The sequence below is a fragment of the Apodemus sylvaticus genome, chromosome 11 (genome assembly GCF_947179515.1).
Source record: "Apodemus sylvaticus chromosome 11, mApoSyl1.1, whole genome shotgun sequence".
NCBI lineage: Eukaryota > Metazoa > Chordata > Mammalia > Rodentia > Muridae > Apodemus > Apodemus sylvaticus.
Genome location: NC_067482.1, coordinates 85,600,482 through 85,613,807, shown reverse-complemented (window position 1 = coordinate 85,613,807; position 13,326 = coordinate 85,600,482).

Genomic DNA, 13,326 nt, shown 5'->3' with positions numbered 1-13,326 from the left:
TAATAGCTAAATGTGTATTAAATATACATGATATATTCTGAAGCTGAAAGTAATGTGCACTTGACCAGTTTTTAAAATCTATTTGGAACATTAAACATGATAGAAGTAGAAAAAAAATCTCTTATGGTGTCCTCTATAAAAAGAAATTATGAAAAGTTCCTGATTAGAAAGAAACCATTCCATATACAAGGGAGAATATTCTTTGTAACTGTGGCTTCATAGAATGAATTGGGTAGAGTTCCTTCTTTTTTTTTTCTTTTTTTTCTTTTTTTTTTTGTATTTTTTTAAAATTTTATTCGATATATTTTTTATTTACATTTCAAATGATTTCCACTTTTCTGGTCCCCCAGTCCCCGAAAGTCACATAAGCCCCCTTCCCTCCCACTGTTCTCCCACCCATCCCTTCCCACTTCCCAGTTCTGGTTTTGTCTTATACTGCTATACTGAGTCTTTCCAGAACCAGGGGCCACTTCTCTGTTCTTCTTGTACCTCATTTGATGTGTGGATTATGCTTTGGGTATTCTAGTTTTCTAAGTTAATATCCACTTATTAATGAGTGCATACCATGATTCATCTTTTGAGTCTGGGTTACCTCACATAGCATGATGTTCTCCAGCTCCATGCATTTGCCTAAGAATTTCATGAATTCATTGTTTCTAATGGCTGAATAGTACTACATTGTGTATATGTACATTTTTTGCATCCATTCTTCTGTTGAGGGATACCTGGGTTCTTTCCAGCTTCTGGCTATTATAAATAGGGCTGCTATGAACATAGTGGAGTATATATCCTTATTACATGCTGGGGAATCCTCTGGGTATATACCCAGGAGTGGTATAGCAGGATCTTTCGGGAAGTAACATACCCAGTTTTCTGAGGAACTGCCAGAGTGATTTCCAGAGTGGTTGTTTATGCACCAAATGCAATGGCACCCTCATTCATAAAGGAAACTTTACTAAAGCTCAAAGCACACATTTCATCCAACATAATAATTGTGGGTGATTTCAACAGTCCACTCTCCTCAATGCACAGATCAGGAAAACAGAAACTAAACAGGGACACAATACAACTAATTGAAGCTTTGGAACAATTGGACTTGACTGATATTTATAGAACATTTCACCCTAAAACAAAAGAATATACCTTTTTCTCAGCACCTCATGGTACCTTCTCCAAAATTGACCATATAATTTGTCACAAGACAGTCCTCAACAAATATAAAAAGATAGAACTAATCCCATTCCTCGTATCGGATCACTATGGAGTAAGAGTGGTCTTCAATGGCAACAAAAATGACAGAAAGCCCACATACACATAGAGGCTGAACAATAATCTACTCAATGACACCTTGGCCAAAGAGGAAATAAAGAAAGAAATCAGAGACTTTTTAGAATTTAATGAAAATGAAAGCACAACATACCAAATCTTTGGGACACAATGAAAGCAGTGCTAAGAAGAAAACTCATAGCCCTGAGTGCCTCTAAAAAGAAAATGGAGAGTGCATACACTAGCAGCTTAACGACCCACCTGAAACCCTGGAACAAACAGAAGCCAATTCACCCAGGACGAGTAGAAGACAGGAAATCATCAAACTCAGGGTTGAAATCAGTCAAGTGGAAACAAAGAGAACCATACAAAGAATCAATGAATCAAGGAGCTGGTTTTTTGAAAAAATCAACAAGATAGATAGACCCTTAGCCAGACTGACCAAAGGGCAGAGAGAAAATATCCAAATTATCAAAATTAGAAATGAAAAGAGGCCCTGGTTCTGGAAAGACTCAGTGAAACAGTATTCAACAAAACCAGAACGGGGAAGTGGGAAGGGGTGGGTGGGAGGACAGGGGAAGAGAAGGGGGCTTGCGGGACTTTCGGGGAGTGGGGGGGCTAGAAAAGGGGAAATCATTTGAAATGTAAATAAATTATATCGAATAATAAAAAAAAAAAGAAATGAAAAGAGGGATATAACAACAGAAACTGAGTAAATTAAAAAAAAAATCATCAGATCTTACTACAAAAGCCTATACTCAACACAACTGGTAGAGTTCCTTCTGTTTCTATTTTGTGGAATAGTTTGAAGAGTATTGGTATTAGGTCTACTTTGAAGGTCTGATAGAATTCTGCACTAAACCCATCTGGTCCTGGGCTTTTTTTGTTTCGGAGAATTTAATGATTGCTCATAGTTCTTTAGGGGTGATGGAACTGTGAAGGTGGTTTATCTGATCCTAATTTAACTTTGGTATTTGGTATCTGTCTAGGAAATTGTCCATTTTGTCCAGATTTTCCAGTTGTGTTGAATATAGGCTTTTTTAGTAGGGTCTGATAAGTTTTTTTTTTTTTTTTTTTTTGGATTTTCTGAGTTTCTGTTGTTATATCTTCCTTTTCATTTCTGATTTTGTTAATTTGGATACTGTCTCTGTGCTCTCTGATTAGTCTGGCTAAAGATTTATTTATCTTGTTGATTTTCTCAAAGAACCAGCTCATGGCTTTGTTGATTCTTTGCAAAGCTCTTTTTGTTTCTAATTGGTTGATTTCAGCCCTGAGTTTAAATATTTCCTGCTGTATACTCCACTTGGGTGTATTTTCTTCTTTTTCTTCTAGAGCTTTTAGGTATGCTGATAAGCTGGTAGTTTATGTGCTCTGCAGTTTCTTTTTGGAGGCACTCCGAAGTGAGTTGTCCTCTTAGCACTGCTTTCATTGTGTCCCATAAGTTTGAGTATGTTGTACCTTCATTTTCATTAAATTCTAAAATTTTTTTAATATATTGTTTTGTTTCTTCCTTAACCAAGTTATCATTGAGTAGAGCATTGTTCAGGTTTCATGTTATGTGAGCTTTCCATTGTTTTTGCTGTTATTGAATACCAGACTTAGTCCATAGTGATCTGATTGGATGCATGGGATTATTTCAATCTTCTTGTATCTGTTGAGGCCTGTTGGAGAAGGTAACATGAAGTGCTGAGAAGAAGGTATATTCTTTTGTCTTAGGATGAAAAGTTCTATAGATATCTGTTAAATCCATTTGGTGCATAACTTCTGTTAGTTTCAATGCATCTCTGTTTAGTTTGTATTTCCATGATCTGTCCACTGATGACAGTGGGGTGTTGAAGTCATCTGCTATTATTGTATGAAGCACAATATGTGTTTTGAGCTTTTGTTGAGTTACTTTTACGAATGTAGATGCCCTTGCATTTGGAACTTAGATGTTCACAATTGAGAGTTTTTCTTGGTAGAGAGTTTTTCCTTTGATGAGTAAGAAGTGTCCTTCTTTATTCTTTTTGATAACTCTTGTTTGAAAGATGCTTTTATTATATATTAGGACTGCTACTCCAGCATGTTTGTTGGGATCATTTGCTGGGAAAATTGTTTTCCAACACTTAACACTGAGGTAGTGTCTTTCTTTGCCACTGAGCTGAGTTTCCTGTATGCAACAAAATGTGGGTCCTGTTTATGCATCCAGTCTGTTAGTTTATGTCTTTTTATCGAGAAATTCAGTTCATTGATGTTAAGAGATATTAAGGAATAGTGATTGTTGCTTCCTGTTATTTTTGATGTTACTTTTATGTTTGTGCGGCTATCTTCTTTTGGAGTTGTTGAAAGAAGATAGTTTGTTGCTTGTTCTATGGTGTATTTTCTCTCCTTGTGTTGGTGTTTTCCATCTACTATCTTCTGTAGGGTTGGATTTGTGGAAAGATGTTGTATAAATTTATTTCTATCATGGAATATCTTGGTTTCTCCTTCTATGGTAATTGAGAGTTTTGATGGACATAGTAGCCTGGGTGGGCGTTTGTGTTCTCTTTGGGTATGTAGAACATCTGCCCAGGATTTCATACTTTCTGGTCAGAAATCTGGTACAATTCTGATAAGTCTGCATTTATATGTTACTTGACCATTTTCCCTTACTACTTTTAATATTCTTTCTTTGTTTTGTGCATTTGGTGTTTTGAGTATTATGCAATGGGAGAAATTTTTTTCTGGTCCAATCTATTTGGAGATTTGTTGGCCTCTTGTCTGTTTATGGGCATCTCTTTTATTAGGATAGGGAAGTTTTCTTCTATAATTTTGTTGAAGATATTTAATGTCCCTTTAAGTTGGGAATCTTTGTTCTCTTCTATACCTATTATCCTTAGGTTTGATCTTCTCAGTGTGTCCTGGATTTCCTGGATATTTTGGGTTAGGAGTTTTTTGCATTTTTCATTTTCTTTGACTATTGTGTCAATGTTTTCTATGGTATCTTCTGCACCTGAGATTCTCTCTATCTCTTGTATTCTGTGGGTGATGCTTGCATCAATGACTCCTGATCTCTTGCTTAGGATTTTTATCTCCAGAGTTTTCTAACTTTAGATTTCTTCATTGTTTCTACTTCCATTTTTAGATCCTGGATGGTTTTGCTCAATTCCTTCACCTGTTTCTTTGTGTTTTCCTGTAAATCTTTAACACATTTTTGAGTTTTCTCTTTAAGGGCTTCAAGTTGTTTACCTGTGTTCTCCTCTATTTCCTTAAGGGAGTTATTTATGTCCTTCTTAAAGTCCTCTATCAGCATCATGTGATGTGGTTTTAAATCTGAATCTTGCTTTTCTGGTATGTTGGTGTATCCAGGATTTTCTGTGGTTGGAGAACTGGGATCTGATGATATCAAGTAGTCTTGGTTTCTGTTGGTAAGGTTCTTTCATCTGCCGCTAGCCATCTGCTTATCTCTGGTGTTAGCTGGTCTTGCTGTCTCTGACTGTGACTTTTTTCCTTCTGAAATCCTGTATGTCAGTACTTCTGGGAGACCAGCCCTCTCCTGGTGGCATTTGTGTAAGGAGCACTGTGGCACAAAATCAGTTTCAGGTGCAGATGGAAACTGAAAGGATCCTGTCAACATCACTATTTTACAGCTTAGTGTTTGGTATTGAAAAGAAATAGCTGTCCAATAAAATACAAAATAAAATAATGACCTCTACTGCCTCATAATGAATTCTTGTTATACCTATAGCTTGGAGCATCTCTCCACCTCCATGGCAGACACTTCTCTTCTATTTGAAGTAAATGATAATTAACACAGACATTCATAACTAGCCAAAGATCAGAGAATAAATGACTAGAATTCTCAGACATAAATACAGCACCTGTATAAGGTCTGTTCCTCCCAAGACTCAGGGATAATTGAGGAAATGGGTAAGAAAGATGTAAAGTGCCACAGGTGATGGATAAGAACATGGAGACAATATCTTCCAGACATAGCAGGGCATGAACTCATCTGTTTTTACAGCATACAAGATCATTCATTTTTATTTTTATTGAGTTGTTTATAGAGTAAATTGAGTTTACTCTAATTAGCTGCTTTAATCATTATTTTAATTATATGTATATATTTATATATAACTAACAAACTTTTATTACCTAGTTATGGAAAATATTGTAAGTGAATACAAAGCTCATGTGTATGTATATACATATATATACATACACATACATACATATATATCACAGGCACATATTGCCACAGCCTCTAAAATGACAGATTGTTTACTAGTCTCTGTCATAAGGGTTTTTTTGTAATACTTTTTTCTATTAAAAATAGAAATAAAAATTTTACACATAAAAAGTTACCAAATCCAAAATCTACTCATTTCAAAGACCTCAACAGCGATTATGAAGTCATGGGCATTTTACAATTTCACTATCAAAATTGTTTTTGTACATTCATGTCTCAAAATTCCACGAGAGAATTATTGATAGAAAAACAATTATCTTTAGGTTTTCTTTCATAACTCATGGGTATTATCTGCTTACAATGTTTACTTATCCCCTAGCATTTAGTCTTTCTTATATTTCTGCATGTTAACTTTATTCCATATGCATGTACATCTATTTACATATATACATATATTGTTGGCTAGATTCCTCATGTAAAGGAAAACATTCATTTCTTTTTCTTTCTTCAGTTTTGTGATCTGCCTTGATATTATATGTTCTAGGCTCACTTAATTTTTCCTGAATATTTTTTTGTTTCTTTCACATTAGACCTGTATAGTATGTGTACCATACACTTTGATATTTGCATGTGTTTTCACTGTTATTTCAGTTGGTGATGGGCAGCTGAGTTCATTCTAATTCCCTGCTGTAGAAAATAAGGCAGCAGTAAATATGGGCTGCAAAATCTTTGTTGTAGGTATGGAGTCTTCTGGAGTACTCAGGAGTAAAATAGCAAATTCTACAGGGGAGAAGTCAATTCTTTATTCTTGGTTATATTAAATGAGCCAATCTTTTCTCTGACACAGAGACCACAGGCTAAATTTAAAAATCTATGTTATATCTGATTGCCTATTACAATGGGCTCAATTTAATGTAAATATGCAGAGATCAAAAGTAAAATTATTTCACTCAACCATTAACACAAAAATCTACACTGACTATATTTGTTTTAAATGAAGTAGATTGTAATAGTAAAAATCTAAATGTACCAAAGGGAGGTTATATTTTGATGAGGTTTTTGAACAGAAAGAGAATACAAGAGTTATAAACATACACTGTATAGAGGAGACCTAAAATATATGATAAATTTCACATCCTTGAAAGATGATATGCACAGCAATGAAATAACAGTTTACTCTTGAGCATCTTGTTTTCAGTAATTGGTATGACAGATGTAAAATCGTTAAGAAAATGCAGGGCTTGAGTAAACTAAAAATGAATCTATAATGGACATTTAAGCTACACTAATCTACAGGAATAGAGAGCATATTTTCAATAACCTAAATGAATCATTCCTCAGGTAGACAACATTTTAAATGTCTTAATGTGTTTACTGTGATTGAAATTATGTAGACTGTTTTAGGATAATATATATTTTCTAATATATAAGTTAGAATCAAAATTAGAAAATCAAAAAAAATAGAAACAGCTAATTTAAAAATGAAACATTGTAAGAAAGAACAAAATAGAAATTATAAAATACCTTAGAACAATTAAATAAAATACATCATAACTATACATGGCACACTTTACAAAAGTCCTAAGAGGGAAATATACAGTCATGAAAGTACACAGTTTCAAAAATGCTCAATCAAAAATTGAAAGCAACAACTATAAAAATGCTAAGGAAATAAAATAAAATAAAATAAAAAGATTAGCCAACTAAACTTAACCAGGAGGAAAAAGAAGAAAATTCACAGGTCAGCATAGTAACAAAGTAGTGAAGAATAGCAGGGCAGAGGTCAACAAACCTAAAAGTCTTTATTCTGATAAGAAAAAATAACAAGACTGACAAACATTTTGGTAAACTAAGAGGGGGAAAAGAGATGCAAGTATTAAAGTACAAAACAGTAGATTAGTTACTACTGACTGTGTCTATGAAAGGTGCTATAAGAAAATTGTGAGCAGTTGCACCCTTTAAGATTGAGTTAACTCTGTTTCCTACCATTGGCTTCCTTTACCCTAGCTCCCCTGCCTGTTTGGCCCTCAGTGGAAGAAGATGCACTTAGTCCTGCTGGGACTTGATATGCTAGGATGAAGAAATACACAGAGGGAGGTGCCCCTTCTCCTCAGAGAAGGGGAGGGTTAATGAGGAGGGTGATTTGTGAGGGAAGGACTAGGAAGAGAGGAGGGCAGGGCTACAACCGGGATGCAAAGTGAATAAATAAATGAATAAATAAATGAAAAGTAAATATGGAGTTACACATTAGATGAACAATAAAAATATAAACACTACACTATAAAAAAATCACTACAAACCCACCCAGAAATAGGAAATAGTATAGAAATATAATCATAAAAAGATAGAATCAAACAATAAAAATACTCAATAAATAAAATTCCAGGATTATATAGCATCACTGGTAAGTTGTACCAAACATTTAAGATAAACTAACATCATTTCTCTCAAAATCTTCTAAAGAAACTAGGAAGAAGGGAATACCCCCAACCGCTTAGATCAAAGCAATGCTAATAGGGTTCAAAACAGAAACTCAAGAAAACACAGAACACAGAATCTTTGCAAATAATGAATAGCATCCTTGCTCATTGGAAAAAGTGCCCAGTGAAATGATGTTGAGAAAATGTTTCATGTTCTGTACTATTTTATTACCAAAGCAAACAAACAAAAATAGGTGCGGTAAAATCTGTCTAATTTTAGTACTGAAAGGCTGAGGCAGATGAAGGGGAACTTAAGACTAGTTATTTCTTAAAATGAGTGTCTCTCTTCCTTTCTTCCTTCCTTTCTTCTTTTTCTCTTTGTGTGTGTCTATAAACCAATAAAACATTTTTCTATCAAGTATACCCTTTTCTTGTAACAAATTAGAAATCTGACTGATAGTAGAAAGTTTATTTTTCTTTCTCTTTTGTCAATGAGGCCTTAACTCCAGGCTAGCTTGACATACAGGAGACACTATCTCAAACAAACAAATAAAAACCTAAACAGTCAAAGGGAAATGAGGATAGGAAAAAACTATAACCATATTCACTACTGGTTGGCACCTGGAATGTTCTGTCACCTTGAAAACACTTTCATAGTTAGTCCAAAAGGTGAATCTGTATTGGTCTTGTCTTTTACAAAGATATGTTTTTTTGATGTGGTATGAGAGTATACTAATCTATAGGTATGAAGATATGTATTTAGCATGCTGTTAGGAATTATGCTGGTTTACTAACATGGTAGTGGTAGGTTCTTCAAGATCTGTGACTCCACTAGTCCTGGGTAGCTAGCTATGCTTCCAGTTCCAGCTATTCACTCTTGTGGAGTGGGATTTAAATCCAATTAAAGAACTTTTGGTTCTTGCCAAAGTGTGCATGTCACTATCGAAATCTAACTGTATCATTCTTGTCTTCCTTGTAGATAGTCATTGCAGCTAGTTAAGACTACTAGGTACTTATCTCTCTTCAAAAGTTTTATAACAACTTCAAGTACTATAAAATCTAAGCCTCGGAGAGGAGCTTTGCAAGGAAGATCTAGTTTGGTTCCTCCAGGTTTTATGTCCAAATCAGATGGTGTCTTTAGGAATAGGGTCTTATCATCTCCCTCTGGGAGGCAATGAAGGGCGACAGTAACAGCCAGTATTGGTTTAACAGTCTCTTAGATTCTGATAACCAACAACTCAAAAGGGATTCTTATGTTTTTGCTGTTGTCGTTATATAGTCTATAGTTCTTGTATGGGGGCACTGCAAACCCAAGTGTGATATTGGATTTATTTAAACTTTATCTAAATATATATTTATTTAAATATTATGTATTTACACCACTAGTCAAAATTCAGAGTACAAGTGATTGTGACTTTTCTCATTGATACATCCACAGCACAATTCCTATACCTAAGGCTCAGGAAAATGACAAACAAGAGGGTAAAAAAAAATTAAGAACCAGGAAACCAGGAAAATTGCTCTGAGATAGTCTTGTAGAAATGGTAGGAACACTACCCTCATGATAATTTAGGGCATCTATAAATGAACTGAAGAACTACAATACCACCATGTATAAAATGAAAAGGAGAAACCTCAACTGGCCCCCATCCATACAGAAAGAACTAAGTAATTCTGGGAAAGATGTAGTCTTCCCCAGTGAGATGAATTTCTAGTTGGAGATCAAATAGAAAGTGGTCAGCTATAGTCATATACAGATGTAAGCAAAACTGAATGGACTGAGCAGGTTGTATTTATATGCAAAGTACTTTGGACTAGAAAAACAGTTGAATGCTTTAAGCCAGACTTAGTGGACCATACTTGTAGTAGCATAGAAGAAAGTGGTGCTTAAGAGAGTTCAGAGAGAAAAAAAAATCAGTTAAGTAGCTTAGAGACTTTTCTTATAGAATTTTGGCTACAAATGTGGCATATTTCTGCCCTTGTCCAAAAAAATTCTGCAGGAATCTATATTTAAGAGTTTGGATTAATGGAATTGGCAGAGGACATTTCAAAACAGTATGGTATTTATTGTGTCCTCTGGTTGTTAGTGTCCACTTTTATGCAGAATAATAATGAAAATGAGAAAGGAAAATTAAAAAAAAAAGTACAATGAGGAGAAAAGGAGCACCAGAGAGTGTAATGGAGCTAAGTCCAGTTTTCACAGAAATAAAATGTTTAAAGAAAAACCTGCTGCTAAATGGAATAGACAGTGGTAAATTCAGAGTAAAACCCCACCCAGTTAAGCTTCTAACTTATAAAATGGAATTCAAGTTAAAGGAAGCCATAGAAAACAGATGGCGAGCAAGGATGGAAATGAAAAGAGGTGCCATGTTCCAGCCCCAGAATGCAGAAGAATTTGGCAAGTGTGGCCACTTGGTCCTGGCTTTAGAGGCAAAGACCTAAGAGAGAGGTTATAGAATCTCCCTGAGAGGCTGGCCAGCCCTGTGATCGTGGTGCATGGAGGCCCAGAGGGAACCACACAGAGAGCTGTGAAAGTGAAGCATGGATTTGGTTGAAAACCCCAAGATCTTGGAGATGCCATAGTCATGTAAGACCTGGCAGAGAGATGGTAACAGGGTATAGAACCAGGAGAAGAGAGAAAAATATGTTGCAGTCAAGAAAGTTGAGAGGGAGTTGGAAATCAGAAGAAAAATTTGGTATTAGACATGCAGATGCAGATTTTAGAGTTTGTCTGGTTGGATTTTTTTGGTCTTTCCCCCAGTTTTTCATTATGCTTCCTTTTCTTTCTTTGGAAATGATAATGTACAATCTGTGCCATTGTCTGTTAGAATATGTGATCTACTTCTTTATTTTGATTTACAGGAAGTTAAGAGATTACCATGAATCTTGGTAGAGATTTTGAACTTTGAACTTTTAAACAGTGCTAACTATGAGGACATGAAGTTGTATGAAAAGCACTTTGCATCATGATATGTCTGCAAGTCTATGGGGGCCTGGGAGAGGAATGAGGTTGTTTAGATGAGAATGTCTCCCAAAGGCTCATAGATGTGAATGCTTGCTCATTAGGGAGTGGTGATATTTGAGAGGGATTAGGAGGTATGGTCTTGTTGGAGTGGATGTGGCCTTGTTGGTATGTCACTAGAAGCAGGCTTTGGGATTTCATAAGTTTAAGCCACTTCTAATATGTCTACCTTCCTGCTTGGATCTCAATGCGGAACTCCCAGAAATTATGTCTGCTTCCATGCTCCCTTCCATGAGGATAATAGAATAAACCTCTGGAACTGTAAGCAAGCCGAATTAAATACATTCTCTTATAAGAGTTGCTATGGTCATAGTGTTTGTTCACTGCAGAAGAACACTAAGAGAGGCAAACACACACACGTACACACACACACACACATGTATATAACAATAATATTTACATATATAATAATTGTATGTTATATATAACTGTATATAAATAGTAAGTAACACTAGTAAAGAAAGAAAGGCCATAATTTCAAGAGTTAGCAAGCAAGGTATACAGGGAAAGAAGAAGAGTTGAAAAGAGGAAAGGGAAGGTTTGAATGATGTAATTATGGTTTAACTTAAAAAAATTTAAAAGCATATTCTGGAAATGCAATCTTACATAGCCTCTACACTTAGAATACTTAAAGTATTTAAAGATCTATTTTACTTTCAATTACTCATATGTACCTATGGGTATGCACACACAAACACACATGCAAGTGCTTTCAGAGGACAGTAAAGTTTCAGATCCTCTGCAGCTGGAGTTACAAGTGCTTGCATGCAGGTTACCTAATATAGCTGGGAACCAGCCTATAGGCTCAGGTTATCCATAAGAGCAGCAAATGCTTTTAACTGCTGAGCCATCTCTCCAGTCCCTGCTCAAAGGCCATAAAAGCAAAGACTTGGACAGATACTCTTATGCTAATATGTGCTAAATTAGCACAAGACACAATCATTAAGAAGATAAAACAGTGGAAGCCCACAACAACCAATGATAGGAATAAGCAGATTACTGTTTACATTTATAAAAAGGAATAAAATTCTGATATATCATGTGATGAAATAAATTGAAAATATGCTCAATGAAATAGGCCAGATCTGCAAAAATCAGTGTTGTGTGGTTTCAGTTACATGAAGTAATTAGATAGGCCAATTCTAGGACATAGAAAAGTTACTATGATAATTGCAGTTACCTGCTAATATTTACAAGAATTACTTTTCAGGTAATGAAAAGATTTAGGAAATAAAGCTGATAGATGTATTTCCTTGTGAATTGAAAGAATGGCCACTGAAGTGTGCACCTAAAAATGACTAATTGACAAATTCTATGTTTTACAATTATATATTGTGTATATTTTGCCCCAGTCTTTAAAAGTTAATTATTGAATTTATCCAAACCAATTGAATTATATACTTAAATCAGGGAAGTAATATGTTATGTGAATTGATTTCAATAAATTTGTTAAAATGAGGAAATTATATGAATAGGCTCTTAACTCAAGAGGAAAAGTGAATGGCAATATGCACATGAAAAGACACTCAATATTATTAGTCATCAGGGAAATGCAAATCAAAATTACAGAAAGATTCCATGTCTCACCCACTAGGATGGCTGTAATAAAAAAGACAGATGTTAACAATTGGATAGGTTTGAAGAGTTGGAACCACCATACATTACCAATGGGGCCATATAGTGATCTCCATTATAGATAATGACCTGACAATTCTTCAAAATATTAAGCACAGCACCTCCAGATGACCAAATCTCTGATAGAGAAATGAAGACATATCTACACATTATAAATTACACATGACTATTGGCCACAGCATTATTGTGTGGCTATAAAGTGGGAACAAGACATGTTTCTGTCTATAATCTAATGGATTAAAAAAACAAAAAACAAAAGTTCTTTCATTTGATATAGTAGTAAGTGATAGTGAAGCTGGACCTACTTTTACATAGTATCACAATGTAAAAGAATCTTGAAAACATCTAAATAAAGACTCTTAGCAAAAATCACATATCATATTCTTTCTATTATAGAAAATTCCCAAAATGAAAAAAACACCGGGAAAAGAAGTTATTTGTGCATGGGGTTGGGGGCGTAGATAGCATGGCTGTGTTAGAGGAACCTCAAAGCCATTATTTTTACTTCTAGAAAATAAAAAAAAGCAAAAGCAAAAACAACAAAAACTGGTAGACAGAAGCTTGTGGAAGGAAGTAGGAAGTAGATTTATTCCAAGTCATCCTTGAAGAACAGAGAGGAAGCACAAAACTGTCTTAGGAGGGTTCTGATTTCAAAGAGCTTATAAAGTTAGATAATGGGCAAGATATGATATGGAGTCTTTCACAGCCATCCTTTTTACTTACTCTTTTCTGGGGTATAATGTAGCTATTTCCTCCAAGCTAAGGTGTTTGCTTCTGGAAGGCAGAGAAAGGCTCCTACATTCATTATGCTACAGAGACTTACAGGATTACCAGAC